Source organism: Equus caballus, chromosome 3 (assembly GCF_041296265.1).
Source record: "Equus caballus isolate H_3958 breed thoroughbred chromosome 3, TB-T2T, whole genome shotgun sequence".
NCBI classification, from domain to species: domain Eukaryota; kingdom Metazoa; phylum Chordata; class Mammalia; order Perissodactyla; family Equidae; genus Equus; species Equus caballus.
The window spans coordinates 53,733,497-53,757,084 of record NC_091686.1 but is presented as its reverse complement, the minus strand read 5'-3'; the positions used below and the strand labels follow the sequence as shown (position 1 = coordinate 53,757,084).

Below are 23,588 nucleotides of genomic sequence, written 5' to 3'. Positions count from 1 at the left end.
AAGATGACATGACATTTATAAATGTGTTTATGTGTATTTAATATCCTCTCTCATCTGCACGTAATATTTTCATTTCATTTCAACAATATGTAAAAAATGTTTGTGCTGTACTTGAAATCCTTTTCCGGAGAGTTTTTTTCTTTTTCTTGCGCTACAAACGTGTTTATGCAGATGAGGTTTGAAAGTAGTTGATGCGGAGTTCGTATTTCAGCAGACTCATGGATATACTTATCAACATAGTAAAGGAAGTATTACTTTATTAAATAGATTAAAATTTTTATATTTACTGTATACAGTAGATATACATATATAGTATATATAAAGTAGAACACTTTGGTTCATAAGTCCTTAGAAAATTAAAGCAAAACAATTATTTGGAAAGTAATCAGTTAAAACCATAAACAATTTAGGGAGTCTCTGGAAATGGAAATGCTACCAAACGCTATGATACAGTGGACTTTTCTTTTTATGTCTGAATTTATTAACCTGTGAAAGGAGAACTTTTAAATTGAAAATAATGACAGCACCTTAATTATGGTGATTTCATTGAAAGCCTACTGCTGCAATAATAAGATGCACTCTAGGTTTCTAGAGCCGTGGCAGCTGTCAAGCACGAACGTTTTTCCCGGAGAAGAGGTTTAGTGTAGTGTTTTTCAAGGACAAGTTGCTCAGCTATTGTCTCAGTGAGCACTGCTACTTAATATTCAACAGTTTTCTTAATCAAAATTGTGTGTCCTGCTCCCTAGAGTGTTTGTTAAAGTGATTGTATGTTTATCAGAGCCTTCAACAGCAGAAGCAGAGTATTCCTGGACAAGGTGCTGGTAATGAGAACCTATATTATCCTAGGGTGCTGAGAAGAAATGGAAAATGCTGTCAAAATACGTTGTTTGTAAAAAAATAATTACTGTAGCTCGAAAAGTCAAACCTTTCTTTGAAGCCCTTGTACTTTATATAACTTCGATTGTTTATCTGGGATAATGGGGCGGCAGGGGTATGGTGATAGCCTATAAACGCCAGGAAAGGCATGCCAGTGATCTAATAGTCTGGGGGTCTATTAATCATTGCTTCTGTTGGGTGGCTGATTAAGGTTCTTCACAACATGTTTCCTTTAGATTACAGAAAGTTCTTAATGAAGTAAAGCTTGGGGGGCATTAGAGAACTCATTCTGGCATGCTACAAAGGTATTGAAAGGTCATGTGGGGAAAACAAGCTTTGCCAAAAGTAAAATAATGCAAGTGCTAACATTTTCCATGAAATACTGTGCCTAAGATGCAGGTTTTGACTGCTTTTGTTTTTTTGTTTCATTTTGGTTTTTGTTAAAGATTGGCAGCTGAGCTAACAACTGTTGCCAATCTTTTTTTTTTCCCCTGCTTTTTCTCCCCAAACTCCCCCAGTACATAGTTGTGTATTTTAGTTGTGGGTCCTTCTAGTTGTGGCCTCTGGGATGCCGCCTCAGCGTGGCCTGATGAGTGGTGCCGTGTCCGCACCCAGGGTCTGAACCAGCAAAACCCTGGGCCACCGAAGTGAAGCACGCAAAGTCAACCGCTCAGCCACGGGGCTGGCCCCACTGCTTTTGTTTTTAAACTCAAATTATTTTGTATCGCTAGGCGATGCCCTGGAGGCAGAGCCATACTGTTGGATGTGACTTTTTCTGCCAAGGGTAGTACCTACCCCTTATACACACACACGCACACTCTCTCCGAAATAATAAAGATACGTTGTTTGAAAAATATGGTGTCTGTAATACTAAAGAGAACATTTGTTTGGTATTTTGTTTGTTTTGTCTCTAATGGAGCTCTATGAGGAATGAAGTCTTCTGCAGACAGTTCATTTTAATTATTATATTGATGGATTCTCATCTGGAGTCAGAACATTCAAGAATAAAAACACATTTTTGGGAATTGTTTCACAAAATAAAAAGCACACTTTGGGCATTAATTAGGAAACAATGCACCTATGTTCCATAGGAGGTAATCTTTGTAAATAACAATCCTTTTGAAGGCTACAGCCAGGGATATTGATCACTTCAGTGATACTGAGACATGAACTGTGCTTTATGGATTGATCTTTGAAATAGAAAGATGGGCACATTAATGTAAAAAATTGATTGCTGCTACATGTTTGAAACTTAACCCATGTTATTTGCTGATATTCAGAATAACTTTTATTTGGTATTGTTACGTGTAGTTAATTCCTAACGTTAGCTTTTAAATTGACCAATTTTATAGTTTTATTTATTATTGGTTGTAGCTTATAATTGTTCCAAAATGTGAATCACAATCAGATTGATTTGGTACTGGGTTTTGGCAGAATTGTGTATCAGTCCATTTAGGAGATGGAAACCGTGTTGGTTAAACAAGTGAGTTTAATATAAAAATTATTAAACTATGACAACAGAGTAACTACGAGATCTGACACCCTAGGGCTGAAGGAGTGTACCAAGGAAGGGCAAACTTGGAAAGGGTTCACCTCTTTCGAGAAAAGGTGTAATTCATCCCATTGGACAGCAGAGAAGTTCACGGGTTTGGCCATGCATCTGGAGATGGTCTGCAGTTGCTGGACAAACTGGCGACAGAGAGAGCAGGCGGGCCACTGTCAATTAAGCTGGTGATTGAGTGTCAGAGGGCTTGGGCCTCCACCAGCCACTTGGTGGGCAGAGTGAGGGGCCTGCAGAGGGAGCCCAGGACCTGCAGTGAGAACATCAGGGTTCAGGCAGGGGGCACCCAGGCCTACAGAGGCAATTCCCTTCCAAGCTGGCACAGGTTTCCCTCTAGAGAGGGCCTCGGAAAGATTATCGCCAGGCAGGGGCTGCAAGATGGATGAGGAATCACTAGTTCTGGGCCCCACTGGGTGGCTAGGGCAGAGCTCCACTGACTGTCTTCACAGTCACACGCAAACCAGTGACTTCCCCCAACCCCTACAACAGAAGCCATGGGAGGGCCCCTTGGTCCTGCAGTGTCCCTCCAGCATTCTCTATTGAGGAAGCCCTCAACATTGCGATCATTGTAAAGGAGAAATGCTTAAAGGAATTCCATCTGTGGTCGTAAAGAATGTACTTATTAAAGGGAGCATTTGGAGCTGGGAGACAATTAATTCGTAACTGGCACACATTGCTGGTTTAGATGCTAGTTGTACCTAATGTTACAGCAAAACCAGCAATTCTAATTGCCACAAGAAGGTCCTTTTGTTTACAGGTGTCCTGATTTTAGCCCCTTGCACTTGTCTGTCCTGATTAGTTGCTTTGTCCTTGCTTTCCGTAGCTGAGCTTAGGACTGTGCTTATTTTTCACTGTCCCTTTCATCCACACCACCCATAGCTCTCTGCAGGGGAATAGGAGGCTTGTCTATATGAGGCACTGAATGTGTGCCCAAATGTTTAGATTAAGTGTTTGAGCAACCTCACTGAAAGGAGCTCATGGAGTATCAATGAACTCTATTCTGATTAGAGCCTTTCAGATCTCTTTTATAAGCAAGTGAGGAAACTGTTTACCCCTAGAGTCTGCACTAGAAATAGCACACAGTTCATTTGGCAAAGCTGAAGAACAATATTGATTTTGAGGCTCTGAGGAACATGCAAGTGCATAGATCAATTTGCTGCTAGTCAGTCATTTTTTTTTCTCCACTATTAGTACAACCATTATTGTGGTCTAGATGAGAAAAAGTTATTATTAGTGACTGCTTCCTGGTGTTCTATAGATGCTATCATTTACATTCATATTCATATACCGTTATAATCATATATCGATGCATTGTCAACTATTATGTATATGTAAGAGACAGGTATACAGGTGTACAGGGGTCAGATATGGTGTTTAAAAAGATATACACTAGTTAATAATTCCTGGATAAAGCTGGTTTATTATAAACCACAGTTACAGCCAGGCGCTGTCATTCACAATATTTATGTCCATTGTTGGTTTAAGGTAGAAATTACCCCTGGCAAGCAATTTTTTTCTAGCGCCCAGGACATAGAACAGTTTTGTTATAAATGGTTTATTCTTTCTTAGGTTAAAGGGGAAAAGAAGCCTTTGATGGAAATACTATAATTGCTTTGGCAATTTGCTTTGGATTTACAATCTTTCCTCAGGGTGCTTTTTTCCCCCATTTAGGTAAAATAAGGAGGGGGAAGGGGGTATTTTATTATACATGTTAAAAAATTCCAACATGAATAAATCCAGCAGATAAATTGCTTGCAATTACATTTTTAAGAGTGTTGCAGGAGCATGAACATTGAGAAACTAATACTTAAGTACAAATGGTTTATTTGTAGTGTGGAAAATAGGGAATGCTATAAAAACCATTATGATGTACATCTATAAAATGAGTAATGGAATGATTATAGAGGAAGAAATATGCTTTGGTATGAAATCGTTTTCTAAAATCTTTTAACATTAAGGTAAAATCTACTAACCCTGAATTTAATGCATGATGATCTACCATGAATATAACAACGCATTACATGTGTTAGTGGTTGTAGGAGTAATATAAAATACTACCCCCAACTTTAGTGAACTTAAAATCTATAGCTTTTTAAATGTATATATATTGTCTGTTTTTGCTACAGTACTAAGAAATGTACAAAGTAATTGAGTCAAAAATACGTAACTCATTTAGAACAACCAAGCATATGAAAGAGTTAAACAGATGGACAAGAACATGGGGCTAATAAATGATATGGTAGGTTATCAGTTAACAAACATTCACAAAATGCATCATTTCCATGGTTTTGTGAAAATTAAGCTTGAAAACGGTGTTTTTGTTTTCCCTTGATCAGAAAGGGTAACAAGTAATTATAGATAGGATTTATTGAATGTATTCTATGTATACAACTGGTATGTTCAGAGTTAGTTGTCTTTACAGATCCTTATGCGAGCCCTCTAAGATACACTGTACTGAGGACCACTTAGTTTTAAGTGGAATTCAGACGCAACAGCAGACTTGTCCATGGGCACACAGCCGAAAGTAAAGAACAGAGATGCAAATCCCAGGCTGTACATCCCCCAAAGCCCAGGCATTTTCCACCACACAGTGCAGCTTCTAAAAGTTAAAAATAATTAAAGCATTTGGTTCTTTAGATGTTGAGGACTTGATGATTTTAACTTCCTTGTTGAATTTAAAGACTTAAAATTCAGCTGGGATTCCTGTTAGATCTGTAGTCACTCAACTTATACTTCTGTTTCCCCATTATACACGTAGAGAAAACTAAAATGTGATATGAGTGAGCAAGGCAAATATAATTTTTAAAAATCATCTCTTTTCTACACCTGGGAACTTTGTTTTTGCTATTGAGGCTTTCACGGGTATTTCCATGTTTCCTTCTTGGCTCACATTATGAAAACTAAGTGTGTTGATTTCACCTTTGTGGTTTAATTATAGATTCTTATTTCTCTAACATAACCTCTTAAATATTATAGTAATGAAAATAATCACAATAATGAATTATCAAATTTCCCTTTTGTTTTCTATCATCCCATTATAGTAATATGTATGTTAACTAATTTCAGGTTTATTTCTTACCTCTTCAATTAGAAAGTAAGCTACTTCTGGGGCCTGTCCGGTGGGATAGCGGTTAAGTTCGTGCGCTCCACTTCGGCGGCCTGGGGTTCTCTGGTTCGGATCGGGCGTGGACTTACGCGCTGCTTATCAAGCCATTCTGTGGCGGGTGGCCCACGTATAAAGTGGAGGAAGATGGGCATGGATGTTAGCTCAGGGCCAGTCTTCCTTAGCAAAAGGAGGAGGATTGGCAGCAGACGTTAGCTCATGGCTAATCTTCCTCAAAAAAAGTAAAGTAAGCTACTTAAAGATTGTATCAGCATTTTTGCATAATGAAGGAGGCTACACACAGAGGTTATATATATAATAAATATTATAGATTAAACATCTGATTATTCTAATTGAAGATAGAATTATGAAATAGTGTTTCATACAATTTGCTAATTGTAACACGGTGCTTGGTAGACTCATGGAGTTTCTGAACTTCTTGGCAAGATTAGACCATTATGGTAATATGCATATTTTACAAGTTTAGAGTAACAAATATTGCATTCTCATTAGTAAAAGCGCTGAAAAAGGACCAGCAGTAGAAAAATTCATCAGATTTTTAACAATGAGGTGGTGTGATATCATTGGGCAGAGGTTAAATGCTTTGCCAGAAAGATCCAGAAACAAGTCTAAGGTTTAAAAATTGCTTGGAGGCATCATGACCAAGTTAATAGAGAATGAGCTGTAGCTCACATGACCTGGCTTTGAATTCATTAGCTCTATGAATTTAGCCAAGTTGAGTAATCTCACTAAGCCATGTTTCTTCACCTACAAAATAAAAATAATAGCATTTCTCATCTAAGGCTTTTATGAGGGATTAATTAGAATAATGAATGAAAAGTATCTGGCACAAAGAAGATGCTCAATAAATGTAGCTATGTTTAATTTTAGATATCAAAGTCTATTTGATGGAGATTTTTTGATGTACTGAAGATTATTAATATTCTGAATATTGTGGGGAGAAAATCAAGGGATTTTAAATATCACAGAAGGCCCACTTGCTCCCTAGTTTGACTATTTAAAACTGTGAGTAGCATTTTCTTAAACATAAATTCTGTTTTAGAGTAAACATGTGCAATGACTTTTAGTTCTTGAGAAAATTTAGCCTGATGTTTTTGGTTCTTTCAGGATGTAATTAGTCTCCTCATCTGAAGGAGTTGAGCTACTGGTGGCTGGCTCTTTCTCTAAGCTAATGGGTGAGTTAAGATCTTTAATCTACTTCCTTTTAGCTTCCTTCTCATAAATCACAGAGGTCAGGAAAAAGACATTCTTGGTGGGTTGCATTTATTGTATGCTCTTTTAACTACCCATTGTTAATTGAGAATTAACTGTAAAGTTTTTATTCATATGTGTTGTAAAAATAAGAGCAATTGTACATCAAGGGTACCATTTGTGCTACATTTCCAAGTGAGCGTATCCATCTATATGTGAAGAATATTTAGTTGAAATAGTTGTTAGTGGTACTGACTTTGGCCCTATTACTGATTTCCTTCAGGCCAAATTCACTCGCTCTCTCCTTCACCTTCTGGTGTTTGTAAAATGGTCAGTTGCAATGATGATATTCAGCTTTGAAATGCTAGGCTTATCTGTCTAATTAAGATGTCCCAGAACACATTAAAAATATTTGTAACCACAAGGACTCTAGTAGCCTAGGAAAATGGACAGAATAAGTGGCTTTCCTTTTTTCTCCTTAGGGAATAAATATAAACAGACAATATAGAGAAGATAATTAATATTTTCTCAATATTCAATCGTCCTGAAATTGTTCTCCCTCTCACAGGAGGGAGGATTATTATTTACTAGGATTACAAACCAATTGACCACCTGACATCTTGTGGTTGATTATGGATCGGTAAGGGAATGGAAAAAGCCTTTATTAAACATCGGCAATTTTACAGTTACATTTTCTGTATAACCGTTTTTGCACTTGAGGAAATAAATGCTCAGACAAGTCAAACTTTTTTTCAAGGTCAGACAGTTTAAAATTGGCATTGGAATTTCAATTCAGTTTAGTCTGATTTCAAATCCTGATCTCGCTGCTGTGTGCCTTTGTTTCTGTACTTCATTATAATGTTAAGTGCCTTTCTGGCTGAAATACACATGAATATGTTTGTGTCTTGTTCTCCATAAAAATTCATTCATTCCTGGAATATTTATTATGTCTCTGCTGGTGCTTAGTATTCTAATCACTGGAGATACAACAGTGAACAAGATGGACACAATCTCTGCTTTCATGAAGCTTGTTTTCTAGTTGGGAAAGACACCAATAACCAGTTGGAAAAGCAAGCAGTAAAAATACCAGGTAGTGATAGGTGCTGTGCAGAAAATTAAAATGAGCTGATGTGATTGAGAGTGACTAAGCAGCCTCTTTGGCTAGTCAGGGAAGGTCTCCCTGTGGAGATAATATTTAAAACTGAGGTTTTATTGTCACATGACAACTGAAAGTGAGGGAGGGAGTTGGTAACCAGGGCAAAGGACCTAAGTGTTTCTTGTATTAAAAGCAGAGTGGTGGATGATGAAGTTAGAAGGCAGGCCTGGGTCAGATCACATAAAGAATATAGAATTTATGTGCAGCTAGAAGCCACTGTATGGGGTTAATCAGAGGATGGACATAAAGGTAGCTCTTGTAGGTCTGTAGAGTGTATATTGTGGAAGCACAGATCCCAGAGAGGAGATGTATGCTGTTGCCAAGCTGAAGGTGTGAAGCCATGTGGCTTTGACTGCAGTGAGATGCTGGTGATGAAGGAAAAGCGGAATCCTGGTTCGTCCCTTGACTTTTGTTGAGTGTGCTCGTAGGTGGTGGTGCAGTTAATTGAGAAGGGAGAAATGACGTGATGGGGGGAGTGAGAAATTCAGGGCTTTGTTAGGGTCAAGTTAAGTTTAAATGCTAGTTTGAACCATGTGAAATTGCTTATATTAATTTTTTGACCATCAAAAGTGATAATTTCATATAGTTCAACATAAGACCTATTAGACATCCTTGTGGAGATATTAAGGAGGCCATTGCACGTACAAGTCTGAAGTATCAGGAAGCAATCTGGGGTGAATACATAGATTTGACAGTCATCACCGTGGGACCAGATGAGGTAAAAGAAGGAGGGTGTACATAGAGCAAAGGACAGAGTCCAGGATAATCCAAAGTGGAGGCAAGAAGAATTGTATGGGTTGGCAAGATGTGGTAGGTTACTAATGAGCTCCTTTCTTTGCCTCTTTGCTGTTATTTGACTCTCTTTCCTTGTGTGTATTTTAATTGGAATCTGAGTGTGAAATGTAACCTCTATCTCTGCCTAATAAACATTTTGCATCCTATTGGTTAAGTGAGCCTTGGGTTAGTCTGAAGTTTTTTTAATAAGGCCCATATGTGGTACAATAGAGTCTGAGAGATAAACAGATGGTGAAGGTGATAAATAGAACTTTCGTAGCCAAAATGCCTTTCTGTTGCTCAGTTTTTGCCAAGAGTATAGCTTTCCAACTTGTCAACATGCATGTACATACACACACATGCACAATCCGTCTGAAACATGGGTTAGGATTCAGTAAAACTGCTGATTTTTCCCTGCTAAACAGATAGTGTATTTTAGGGAATTTTTAAAAGTATTTATGCATTAATCAGGATTAGAAACTAAAAGAATATACTGAGTATGGGTAAATTGGAAAACGTTTTTATGAGCTGATAGTTTGGGTTTACATATAAATGTGTTAACTGAAAAATACCAGAGTTAGTTATCAAAATTAATATGTGCCTTAGCAAACATTGGGCAAGAAAGTGCTATCAAATTCTGATCTATACAGAATTGAGGAAAGGTAAAGGGGAACTAGTTGTAGTTGTTGATAGATACTGGTTAGTGTCTGAATAATAATTTACAATAATCTCAGGAAAATATAGACAGAAAATCTAACTTTGAAAAAGTATTGAAGGAAAAACTTGCTATGAGAAATAGAGTGCTCTGAATATTAAAGTGACCAACACTTTTTACACCATCAAGTATAATTTTATGACTCTTTGTTGTAAAAATGGGATTTGGACCTGAAAAGTAACTAAAGAAAATAGATAATTTAAAATTGGCGTTACTGCTTCTCCAGATTTATGGTGAATTTTGAAAACATCTGTTCTTATACCAAGAGAGAATGGAAGTAACCATCTTAGCATAATGTAAATCTAGACTAGATAGACATGTAAAATTAGGAATATATAATAAATATACTACATATTTATAGGGACATATCTGAGATACTAAATGGATGGTGCAGTTATTTTCATATATAGTCATTTTCATATAGATATGAAATATATATATATTTTATATATATATGTGGAATCTTTTCCTCTTCTTTCATTTTGAAACCATCTGGTTTCTATTTATATTTTACTTGCTATAAAGGAAAGCATATTTGATCTGATTTTTAGAATGAAGCAGTTTTTTATCATGTATAAGAGGATTTCATTTACTATAAAATTTCCAATACTGCCAACATATCTTTTTGGGTCAAAAAAAAAAACAGAAGAAAACAAATTTAAAAATTATTTTGGTTGTCTATTTTTGCCAAATAAAATACTGGCAGGAGTTGTATGTTATGTTTTATAATTTAGTTTGAATAAATTGGGCGAATATATTTAGTTGTTTCATTGAAGATTAGATTTATAGGGATCAGAGTTGTTCTATATGTAAGAGCTGAAATTGAAAAATATGGTAAATTGGTGGATGGGCTTTAAAGCAGGTACATATAACACTGGGCAGAATGACTTTTATCTTGCATACCATTATTTTCCTAGGACTTGACATAATAGATCCTTAATAAATATGTATTGAATGAATGAATGTATTAAATTACAAGGATTAAAGATGAAAATCTAGGCATAAACAGTTCTTGAGGGTAACTTCACTTAGTGGTTTCTTCCTGTCAATTGACTATTCCTTGCTTCCTAATTGAGTTTGGCTTTGCTGGTCCTGCACTACAGATTCGACCTCAGAATCATGACACAGTTGGTCATTTACTGGTCAGTAAGCAGAGAGCTTAAAAACCTTGAGCACTTAACACTAATCTGCTCAGATCCTTACTTAACTGTTGGGTGTGTGTTGCCACTAAATACCCAGTTCCTCTCAGGTCCCACGCCTCTGCTGAATCGTGTATTCTTTACCCGGGTCTGGCTGAGGGTAGATTCAAATTAATTCTTTCCTTACCACTGTCTGAGTTAACCTGTAGAATTTTAAAATTCCTAGTTACTTTTCCTGAACCCCTTACTGTGTAGCAAATGTCTAAGTTATAATTATAGGAAAATAAAAGCATCATTCTGTGGCAAAGACATGGTATACTTCTTTTTAATTCCTCAGGATGATATAATCTTGTATTTCACAGCCCTAGTCTTATAACCATCAGGGAAATTGGAGAGATAGAGGAAAGCTTAGTGGGAAAGTTGATCTTTGTAACAGTTGAAACTTTTCATTTGTCATGGTCAATAAGGAAAGCACACCACTAATAGTTGTGGGTATGCCTTACTATTTTCTGTGTGCAAGATCATGTCATCTGCAAATAAAGGTAGATTTACTTCTTCCTTTCCAAACTGCATGCCTTTTTTTTCTTCTTTTTTTGGCATACTTGTCCTGTCTAGAATCTCCAGTATAATGTTAAATAGACATGGTGAGAGTCGACATCCCTATTTGTTCCTAATTTTAGAGGGAAAGCATTCATGCTTTCACTAGTAAATATGATGATAAACGTGGATTTTTCATGTGTCCTTTATCAGAATGAAAAAGTTTCTTTCTATATTTAGTTTGTTGAGAGTTTGTATCATGAAAGTATGCTGGAATTTGTCACATGCTTTTCTTGCATCTATTGGATAATCATATGGTTTTTGTTCTTAATTCTATTAATAAGGTGTATTATACTGATTGATTTTTGGATCTTAAATCTACCTTGCATCCTTGAAAACATTCCATTTTGTCATGGTGTATGCCTGTTTTATTGTGTTTGCCAGCATTTTGTTGATAATTTTGCATATAAATTCATACGAGAAATTGGTCTTTAGTTTTCCATGCCATTGTCTGGTTCTGGTGTCAGGGTAATATTGGCCTCATAGAATGAATTGGGGAGCATTCCCTCCTGTTTTCTGGAAGTTTGTGAAGAATTTGTGTTAATTCTTCTATAAATGTCTGGTAGAATTCACCAGTGAAACTGTTGGGCATGGTCTTCTCTTTATAGGAAGTTTTTAAATGACTATTTAATTATTTTTATGTATTGTAGGTCTATTCAGATTTTCTATTTATTCTTGAGTCAGCTTTGATAGTTTGCATCTTTTAGGAATCTGTCCATTTCATCTAAGTTATCAAATTTGAGAGCATATAGTTATTTATAGTATTCCTAACATTCTTTTACCTTTTGTAAGGTTGCTAGTGATGTTGTCTCTTTAATTTTTGATTTTAATAATTTGTCTTCCCTCTTTTTTCTTGGTCAATCATACTGAAAGTTTGTCGTTTTTTCCTATTTCACTGATTTTCTGCATTGTTTTCCTTTTCTTTATTTCAGTAATTTGTATACTAATCTTTATTATTTCCTTCATTCTGTTTGCTTTAAGTTTCATTTGCCTTTCCTTTGCTTCTGTCTTCAGGTGGAAAGTGATGCTATTGATTTGAGATATTTCTTCTATTTTAATATGTATTTGCTGCTGTAAATATCCCTCATTGCATTGCTTAAGCTGCATAAGTTTTGTTTTCATTCATCTCAAAGTATTTTGTAATTTCCCATTTGATTTCTCTTTTTTTGGCCCACTGGTTATTTAGAAGTATATTATTTAGTTTCTATGTACTTGTGAATTTTCCAAGTGTCCTTTTGTTGTTAATTTCTAACTCCATTTCTTTGCGCTTTGAGAACATATTTTGTATGATTTCAGTTGTTCAATTATTCAATGACTCTCTTTATCTCTATTAATATGTTTTTTGTTAAAGAGTATATTTTGTCTGATATTAATATAACCGTTTTTGCTTTCCTGCGCTACTGTTTGTACGGTATATTTTTACTTTCATCTGTTTGTATCTTTGAATCTGAAGTGTATCTCAGATAGAGAGCGTATTTTGGATGTTATTGTCATTTTTCTCCAGCCTAACAATCTCTTTTTGATTGGATTGTTCAATACATTCATATATAATCTTATTGGTGGTATGGTTGGGTTTGTGTCTGCCATTTGACTTTACGTTTTATACACACACACGTTAATATATATTAGTTATTTTCTTAGTAGTTCTAGGTTTTATAGTTTACGTCATAATTTATTAGAATCTACCTCAGATTTATGCTAGTTCAATTCCAATGAGTTATAGAAATATTATTCCTGTGTAGCTCTATATTTGTGTCCCCTTTTGTGATATTATTTGTGTGTGTGGGTGTATATATGTGTGTGTATATATTTATCTATATATATAATATGGAGAGAGACAGAGACAGAGACAGAGAGTCAGAGAGTCAGAGAGCCAGCGACAGAAAGACACAGAGAGGGAGTCTGTGTTACAAACTAGAAAATACGTTGTTACAATTATTAATTTTAGATAATTGTATATCTTTTAAGAAAGCTGAGACAATAAAGGAGAGCAAATATATATTTACAGAGTTTTGTTATTTAGCCTTTCATTTACCACTTCTGGTTCTCTTCATTTCTTCCTGTAGATTCACTGTACCATCTGGCGTCATTTTCTTACTCCAGCACAGCTTTGCTCCCACTCACTTTCTTTGTGCTGTTATAAATATATTACATTTCTACAAGTTATATGCCTAACCATGTAATTATATACATTTTTAATACAGGTACTTTAAAATAAGTTAAGAGAAGAAAGGAGAAGACGCAATTATATTGTCTTCTATAATTTTCTAATAATTGCTTACTTTTACTGATGCGCTTTGTTTTTTTGGTGTGGGTTCACATTACTGTTGGGTATCACTTGCTTTCAGCCTTAACTTTGTTTACTATTTCTTGAAAAGTGGATATGTTAGCAATGAATTCCCTTGGTTTTCGTGGATCTGAGAATGTCTTTGTCTTCATTTGTAAAAGGTTATTTTGCTGAATATGAGATTCCTGACTGACATTTTTTCCCTTTTAGCACTTTGACTGTGTCATCCCACTGCCTTATGTTCTCCGTTGTTTTTGATGAAAAACCAGTTGTTATTCTTACTGGGGTTTCCTTGTACGTGATAAATTATTTTCCCCTTGCTGCTTTCAAGATTTTCTTGTGCCCATTGTTGTTGTTGTTTGCTTGTTTATTTGTTTAGTGATTTTGCTCAGCTATTTTCGTACAGTCCATTTCCCCCACAATGTATAGCCTCTGATGTTGGTCTTCAGAGACACAGCCTCAGGCATGTACACAGTCACCCTGACCTCTCTTTTCCCTCAACCTCTCAGGAGATGACAGTGGCTTTAGTCAGTCTCTTGACTATCTCTTACTTTGATTTCCAGCTGGTCTGTCTCTATTGGTATCATCCCCAACTGTTAGCCTGTAGTAATTGCTGGCTGATTGCCCAATTGTTTTCAGCAACACCCCTGGACATAGATTGCGCTACACTCTGATCCAGTTAGATTTGGACCCCTTTGCAGAGGCGCTCTTTAAGACCAGACTTTGAGACTTACTCCAACCCTAGGAGTGCTCACTTTAGCTGCATCTTTCCCTGGTCCTCTCTGTTAAAACTTCTAGCTTGCCTTCTGTTATCCTTCTTGCTTTCACAGAGCTACCAGTCTCCTCTTAATTTCTCACCATAAAATCCTCATTCTTTTCAACAGTGTTCTTATACTTGCACTTCCCCTGCTGTGTCCTAAATAAAGTCAGTCCCCTTAAGGAGACCTATAGAGTGTTCTGTTTTTATGGCTTGCACCTCTTTCTGGGAAGAACTCTTGAACCAGTGTTTTAGAACTGGGGATGGGGCAGTGGCTCACTTCACCATTGCTATAATGAGTGGGGTACTTGGTGGGGGTGGTAGCTCTTGTTCATCTCTTCATCTTGAACCTCCATGCTAGGAACTTGCTTACACAAGGGTGATCATGGCCAAGTATCATCATCCAGCCATACCTGGGGTAGTCTTTCACCCTGTGAGTGGAGGCTGAGTGAAGGGAGCCCAGACCATTTGCTTGTTCTTGCTTGGAATACAGCTTTGGCAACACAGAGCTGGGCAGGATGAGGAATGCTGGTGACCTGATCCTCCTGAGGGGAAACCATAGCCCTAGATTAGCATCTGGGGGTAGAGAGAGCCCTGTGTTCTTGGTTGCACATGCTTGTAGTAGAGCTTCCATCAGGCTGAACTGGGTAGGGGGGATGGGTCATGGCTCAAATGCCATAGACTCTCATTGTTTTTGTTGAGATTTATTAGATTTTGTTGAATAAATGTTTCTCATGTTGCATATTCTTAGGACAATTTCCTGATATTTTAGGTGACTGCTTTACATAATTTTCACCTGTTATGGTTGTTTCACTGGGGAGAGGGTCCACGGAGCTCTTTAAACCCCCATTCTGGAAATGTGCTCTCAAATTGATTTTATTTATGTCTTGCTGAGGAAGATTTGCCCTGAGCTAACGTCTGTTGCCAATCCTCCTTCTTTTTTTGTCCTGCTTGAGGGAGATTAGCCTTACGCTAACATCAGTGCCAGTCTTCCTCTACTTTGTATATGAGTTGCTGCCACAGCATGGCTGACAAGTGGTGTAGGTCTGCACCCGGGATCCAAACCCAGGCTGCTGAAGCAGAGCACACTGAACTTAGCCACTGTGCGTCAGGGCTGGCCCCTGAAAGTGATTTTTACCCTTTTCTGCAAGGTATTCTCTCTCCACATGATCATTGTAAAGTTGGAATATTCTGTTAATTAATGAAATATTCTGTTTGAGTAGGTATGAAAAACCAAGGACTTTCACTGAGATTCAATATGCATTATTTATTATTTGGATTTACAAAAAACTTTCTTCTAGGGAGCTCAAGTGTTTATTGTTGCTTGGTAATGCTTAAACCAAAGATGTGTGGAAAGTGAAAATCTGATCTAAATTATTGAAATTTCTGATTAACCTAGCCTAAGTTTGCTCTTTTAGAAAAAACTTTGGACACTTCAATTAGAATAACGCTTTTTTTTTTTAAAGGATCAATATCCATAGGATTCTAACATGAAAATATTTAACTAAATATTACTGATATCCTTATAAAGTTCTGAAATGTAGCTTATAGATGAAATGTGGAGATCTGCAGCCATAGTACACTTTAAGCAAAGCAAATATATAAAAATGGAATTTACAGTAGATACATCAACAAAAATTTTATTAAGTTTTGAAATAAAGAATTCCAAGAGTTTCTGCAAAGTAGATTCCTCCTGTAGTGTTCTTAACATTTATTTTTACTTACAAAAATTGTGTATGTTTACAAAAAGTATAAATTGACACTTATATTTCTTTTTATGAACATATTTTTCCTACCTGTATTTATTCTGCCTCTGCCAGTAAGTGTCCTCTTTTTTGGTGAAATCATAGAACTTTTCAGAGCATATGTCAAGGAAAATTTACTGTAGTGCTTTTCATCAGCAAGTAAGAATACTTTAATAAACACTGTCTCCCAGTCCTTTTCAAAATACCACTAGAATTCCAATTTATTAATTTACAGGGAAAATTATAACAATTACCTAGACAGAGCTGTTTGAATCTGTGTGATCATTATATATTTTTCTCGTTAGGGAGATTTACATGGGAAGCAAAATCACAATCAGAAGGTTGTTTGGTGGCCATGGAATCTGAACAATAGTTAATCTTTGATAATTGGAATGATTAATAGCATTAAGCCATTTTGTTCTGCCTATCTTTTTACATCTTCCCTCTCTCTGCTCTACTGTCGATAAATCTGAATCAATTTATAGGAATACAGGCTATAAAAAATTAGGGCATCTCAAACATAAGGATAGTAATTCTAAAAATTTGGTGTACAAATCAGCAATGGTAATAGCAAAATTTTGACATTTACAAAAATACTTTGCAACCTGGGTATTTGGGGCTTTCTAAAAATTTCAATCCTAGAATAAACTTTACAGAATGTACTGATTACAGAGTAGATGTTTGGCCTTTAAGTGCAATATGTTATACTGAAATTATAACTGTTGCCAATCACCCAAAGAAGAGGAAAAGAACACAGTTGAAGCAAGAGAAGGCTTTAGAAAAAAGATCACCAGTAGCCAGTGTACTAGTATGATAATGTCTAACATTCACTTTCTGTTTCAGATACTGTTCACTTTACATGTGTCATGTCATCCAGTTGTCACAATAGGTAGGAACTTGTGATTCATTTTATAGAAGAGGAAACCGAAACTCTGGGTGTTTATGTAACTTATCTAGATTTGTACAGCTAGTTAATGATGGAACTGCAGCATTTACCCTGGCAGCTGAACTGCAGAGTTCTCACTTTTACTCTGCCACACTGCATTCAAAAGTAGACAAAGATTTTTCTTCATCTTTTAGAGTTTATTTCCTTAGGTTCCACAGATTTGAAAAGCATGTTCATTGACACTGTTCCAGATCCAGCTGGAGTTCTCTTTGTTCTTTTAACTTGGCTATTTAGAGTGCTGGAGGAGGCCATTCTTATAGTCAGAAATTTCTAGCAGGCTTTATGACCTGACCCATTCTATCTATTGCAAAAATACATAATGTATGAGATACTTAAGATAAGGAAGGATGTAAGACCCAGAGCCAGAGCATAGTGTGCCAGGCATTATTCTAGTGCCTTATGCATATTATCTCATTTAATCCATGGTGAAATTCTGTCGGGTGGGCCTTATTGCCTCCAGTTTTACAGATAAAGAAACTGTAAGTCAGAGAGGCTGACTACTGTGTTTTTGGCTACATAGTCTATAAATATGGGATCTGAATGGTGCCCATTTGTTACAAAGACATTGCTTTTTCCAAGAGTCCCTGTCGTATCGTGAAATGTTTACTGAGCACTTGGCATTGCAGGCTCTTTGAGTAAACTGTCACCAGAATGCTTTTCTGGAGGTAGTTATTATTAATCCTGTATTAAGGATGAGAAATTAAGAATCAAAAAGATTAGTCATAGGAAATAGGTTTACATAGTACACTTTGAGATTGCTGTGGCAGATTAATAAATGGTATAATCAAAAAGTGGATCAGTAGTAGTTTTCTTTATTCAGTGTCATAGAAAATTGTGGTGGTATTCCTAGTGGATATAAAACTTACTTGAAAAATAACGTGATTTTAGAAAATGAAGGAAGAGAGAGAGCATAAATTATCAGTGTTCTGTGTCATAAAATATCTGTCAATAACATTTGTTATTCTTTATCAAATATTAGTTATCAAAATGAGTGCTTATGATTCTAGGACAAGGACCCTGTCCAGTATTTTTTTTAAATTTTTAAAACATGACACATTATGGGTACTCAATAAATGTTTATTAAGGGAGCAAACAAATATATTTTTGTGTATTTAAAACTCAAATGAGCAAAGCAGGGTTTTATGTTGGTTATGGTGGTGGAAAAGAGAGATTCATTCCAAATTAGATAACATGCTGCTTCTATTAGTCTAAGTTCTCCAGAGAAACAGAACCAATAGGATAGATAGGTAGAAGGGTAGAAGATAGATAGATAGATAGATAGATAGATAGATAGACAGATATATCTAAAGAGATGACAGATGAAATGTGGAGGCCTGCATCCATACTATGCTCTAAGCAAATCACATATATAAAAATTGACTTTAGTGTAGATACGTTTATGAAAATTTTATTAATTTTAAAATAAAGAATACCAAAAGAATTCCTTCAAGTAGATATATAAAAACTATATGTAAAGAGATTTATTATAAGGAATTGGCTCATACCATTTTGGAGGCTGAGAAATCCCAAGATTGGCAGTTGGCAAGCTGTAGACCCAGGAGAGCCAATGGTGTAAGTTCCAGACTGTGTCCAAGTCCAAAGGCAGGAGAAGACCCGATGTCTCAGCTCAAAGACAGTCAGGCAGAGAGAGAGAGCAAATCCTCCTTTACTCAGCCTTTTATTCTATTCAGGCCTTCAACAGATTTGATGAGGCCCACCGGATATCTGGGCACCCCATGGCCCAGGCAGGTTTGACACAGAATTAACCATCACACTGCTCAATTTTCTAACTGTTAACCCCAATCATTTGAAAGGAGGTGATCTTGAAGTTAAGGTTCCAGATTGATGGTACAATGATACAGGGTTTGTAACCAGCAAATATATTATAGTGTTTATAGAACAATGACTCCAACACTTCAGTCTGCATTTGATAGCTACTGACATGACATCACAGAGAAATAATTATTAATAAATGATTTATTCATTAAAAAATTATCAAAGTGAAATACCTACAAGGAATTCAAAGAATTTTTGAAAAATGCATGATGATTTTAAAAAATAAAAACTTCCTTTTTTATAGTTGCTTTCCTCAGAAGTAGTCATAATGGTTTGATATATTTCTTTCTAGCCTTTTTTCTACACAATAAAATTAGTTATATATACTATATTAGTTTGGGTCTCCCAAGAAGCAGACACCAAAATAGAACTAGGTGTGCAAGAGGTTTAATGGAGGAGACAACTGTGAGGGATAAAGATGAGGGAGCAGAGGTAGTCTTGGAGAGCCTTAGGACTACAATGAAGCTCTGGCATCTGTGTAAGGAGAGAGGGGAGGAGAATTGGTTAGAAAGAACCTCACATAACAGAACCATTTGAGAAAGTCTCAGCCAACCTATGGGTAGTCCTCAAGCAAAATTTGCCCATAATAGGAATCCTATGTATGTATGGCAGGAATGACCTGATTCTAGGAGCCCCCTAGTGCTCATTCATTGGCTGGGAACAGACTGGGTAGGGCTTCATGAACATCATGATGAAGTATGATGAAGTATGGCCTCATGAACACTGTGATGGATCCATAGGTGCAGTAGCTGAAGCCTGTCAATCAGTTATGCTCTCCACAGCTGGTTCTCTTGAAGGAAGAGCTGTATGGAGTACCAATTGGCTGCTCCGCATATGCATACCATGGGATCATAGTATATGCTCATGTAGTATGTTTTTGGCGCTTGAAAATTTGTCATGAAATACTTCCATAATCTTTCCAGATGCTGAATAGTATTTAGTTTTGTGTCTCCAGCACAATTTATCCAGCCAATTCAATATCTGAATTACTTAATTGAGAAATATTTTATATCAACTATGTAAACTGATACGGTATTGTAAAATTTGATATTTGATTCTTGAGGTACTTTTAAAATTGTAGTAGAATAGCTACATACTTTGTCATTAAACATTCTCGGACATACTATGCATCCAATGTGCTTCTGAAATTTATGAGATACAGTGAAAACCTGATATGCCTAGGCTAGTCTGTAATGCTTGGGCATAACTTTATTCCCTGAAACAGGTATCAGTAGTTATTTAAAGAAGAATCTACTATCATATTCTTACTGTGTGATTTTTATATAGGTTTAATTTAATAGGATAGAAATTACTGAGTTTTTTAGCTAGCTGGAGATTTTCATTTTATCTTTTGCATATCTTTAACATGTTTAAGATATTGTCTGAATAATTCTCTTCTTAATACACTTTCAGGAAAGAATAGAATCATCTTTTAGTATTATTGGAGCAATAGGAAACTTCTGGTGACTTTTGAGAGCTTCTAAAAAGATTTGTATATAAAAAGCCTTTGCTTAAAGAAATTTTTGTAATTTTAATATAATTTGAACTCTTTTAGTTACAGATATGGGATAAGTTCTTAGGAATTTCCAAACTACAAATGCATGATTTCATAGTTTCTGTATAAATTTCTTGCCTCTGGAAAAAGTTTAATTCAGCCATTTATTATATTAAAAACATTTTATTATATGGACCATAGCCTAAAATCAAAACTTTGAACTTGGATAGAATTGTATTTATTTTGTGATAAAATACTTTTGAAATTAAAAAAGTAAATTATGGTAAATAATCTTCAAATCTAAAGACATTTGTTACTAAATTTATTAAATGGTAAAAGAAGATTGAAATGTGTAGAATTATAACATTTTTTGTAATGCGGTATACCATGTTTATATTGATACCATGTATAAATTCATTAAAGCTGGCTATTTCAGTTATTCAGATGATTTTAGATGTTTTTGGGGAAATAAAGTTGATGTTGATAGATGGAAAACAATAGAATGAATTATATAAATATATTTAGAAAACAGATTCATATTTTGATTAATAAATACCAGTTACCTTATTTTAAAATAGACAAAGCCAAAATCCTTTTTTTCCCCTAAATAAGTAAATAGCTCATTTTGTCTTCTTTTCTTGTAGTTTTACATTTTTAAAAGGAGATGGGCCATGGAACAACTGACAATCATTTCCTCACAAAATTGTATGGTAGAATAAAACTACTTATAATGCTAAGCATGAGACCTTTTTCTCATTGGTTTTAGCATTTATCTGATGTAGTTTCAAGCTGTTGGAGATCCTGGGGTGATGTCAAGCTGAGCTCAGATGTTAAGGGCCTACTCTTGTCTCTTCAGAGTCCTCCCTTCACCTTGTTTTGAACTAATTTTATGGTTGTTTTAAGACAGAACATGCAGTTATCTTGAGTTATAGAAATTTTTGAAATCACTCTTGAGAGAGCACAGAAAACTTCTTTTAATGTTGAACCTGAAATTATGCAAGCATATAAAAAAAGGAATTGATGTTCCTAGGAATCCACCTTGGTGGTAGGCACTTACATGTCCCTGAAATGAGCAAAACGAATTATTAATCTGTGGATAAGAAGATGTACATAGCTCATAATTGTTTGAACTTTGGAACTGTACCTCTAATACAAACATTAGAGATAATTTTAAATGATTTTCCATTTCATTCATTCATCTTTTGAACAAATTTTTTTTTTTTCCTGAGGAAGATTTACTCTGAGGTAACAGAGGTAACATCTATTGCCAATCTTCTTCTTTTTGCTTGAGGAAGATTTGCCCTGAGCTAACATCTGTGCCAGTCTTCCTTTATTTTGTATGTGGGTCACCACTGCAGCATGGACGCTGATGAGTATGGAGGTCCGTGCCTGGGAACCAAACATAGGCTGCCGAAATGGAGTGTGCCAGACTTAACCACTAGGCCACTGAGCTGACTGCTTTGTTTAATATTTTTTAATGCTCACTATAGTCCAGGCATTATTCTTGGTGCTAGGGTACAGTAGAGAGCAAGACAGATGAAGTCACTGCCCATGTGGAGCTCACTCCTGTGTGGAGAGGCAACAATAGGCAAGGAAGCAAATAAATTAACAGGGCAGTTTGAGAGGTGGATGAGTATAATGAAGTGAGCATATGGGGCCTGCGGGGAGCTGTGCTTAAACAGTGTTGGGGTAGGACAACAGAACAATTCAGTAGAGAGAGTGATCTGGAAGTCTCTGAGGAGGTGAAATTTGAAATAAGACCTGAATAACAAGAAGGAGCCAGCCATGCACAAATGCAGGGGCAGAGGTTTCCTGAGGATGCAAGGGTACACAAAAGGCCCTAGGGTGCTAATACCTTGGTGTAGTCGATAAAGAGAAAAACAGACTAATGTGGCTGGAACAGAACAAGCAAGGAGGATTACCTGCTGTAAGATCCAAGAGGTAGGACTTTGTCAAATGTATATAATTTATTTGGATTTAAATCTAAATATAATGTAAGTGTTTCAAAGACTTTGAGGAGATAATAAAAATCTTTTATAAAAACAAGCAAAAGCTGTCTTCAGTATATAGAAGAGATTGTAGAGGGACATCATGGAAGCAGGGAGTCAGTTGTAGACGGAGTTGTCTTGGAAAGAGATGCTGGTTACGAAGGATTTGCCCATAGCTGCAAAGATTGTTTCATAGGAAAATGAACAAGATCTTCTAATACTATAAGTGAATTTTTCTTGTAAATTCACTAAATTGTATTGCTTTAAGGTAACATTTAATGGGTTATAACTGGTTCTGGTGCAGGTAGTTGATTTGGAAAAAAGGCCACTTAAGATAAATACATCCCAAATGGAAACCCCAAATTCATGGTAAATACTTTGGTGGAAATAGAGAAGTTTAGGAATTTGTGTGAAAAAATGAAATAAAATATAAATTTATTTTAGGTGATACTTGCAATGATGGCTCCAATACAGGGAATGAGTAAAGAATGATCAAGTGTTGACTTGGGGAAGCGATTTTTCAGACATAAAGGTGTAGTGGAAAGATGCAGCAGCTTTCAATTCACACTTGACTTTCAGATCTACAGTGTAGAGAGGACCTCTTGTAAAAAAATATTTGGCTACTTCATCAGTTTCTTTGAAGACATAATCTGTGATATTCCAAGTATACTTTTTTTTTGTTTCACAAATTCAGTAGCTATTCTTGTCAATTTTCTCTTCTTCTTGTCTATTATTTTTGTCAGTTTTCTTTTCTTCTATTAAGTCTATGTCTTAATTTGTTGATGGCTTTGTCTGTGTGTTTGAATATTTTTCTACCTCACTTTGATGAATTTAGAGAAATTCTGCAGTTTTTGCATGCTCTGCAATTCCCTTTTGGAACTTACTGCATTGTATTTGCATTACATGTTTTGGTTGTTTACAGTAAAAGTCTAACTCCTGAAGGCTTTGAGATGATTTCTGGGAAGTCATTCTAGTATTAACTGAGGCGAGAATCTTAATTGACTATTAATTTTATTAAAGTTTAGTTTATTACAGAATATTTTCCTGTTAGAATAATTTTTATCATCACATGCAACATCAACTAACAAGATTAGAACTAACAAGAACATCCTTAACATTGTGAAAGTTTCCTATTTTCTGCAGTGCTTTTTGTAGGATTTTTGGTATGTTCCTAAGCTTTCTTTTTCTCCGTCTGGTGTCAGTTAATAAATCTACTGCCCTGTTCGATATATATACATAGCTGTTTAGCACACTTGTTTTTTTCCTTTTGCTTCTGAGTTTGGGTGGTGTTCTCGATGGTTGAGTTTGCTGGAACATTTCTAAACAATTGAACATTTATGTCTATCTGAGCATTTAATATTCCTCTTCAGAATATTAAGCTTATCTTGATCTTTATTAACT

General features: G+C 35.8%; 1 protein-coding gene across 9 annotated transcripts in view; it reads left to right on the top strand.

Moving 5' to 3' along the window:
* The window catches only part of CCSER1 (coiled-coil serine rich protein 1), a 1,209,213-nt gene that overhangs the window by 86,351 nt on the left and 1,099,274 nt on the right, over window positions 1-23,588 (top strand). For 2 of the 9 annotated variants that reach the window (XM_023638680.2, XM_070262257.1), the window contains exon 2: window positions 6,669-6,736. The exons of the other annotated variants lie outside the window; for them this stretch is intronic. The gene's annotated coding sequence lies outside the window, so the exon portion shown is untranslated. The remainder of the gene's footprint in view (window positions 1-6,668; window positions 6,737-23,588) is intronic. 9 annotated transcript variants of the gene reach the window in all.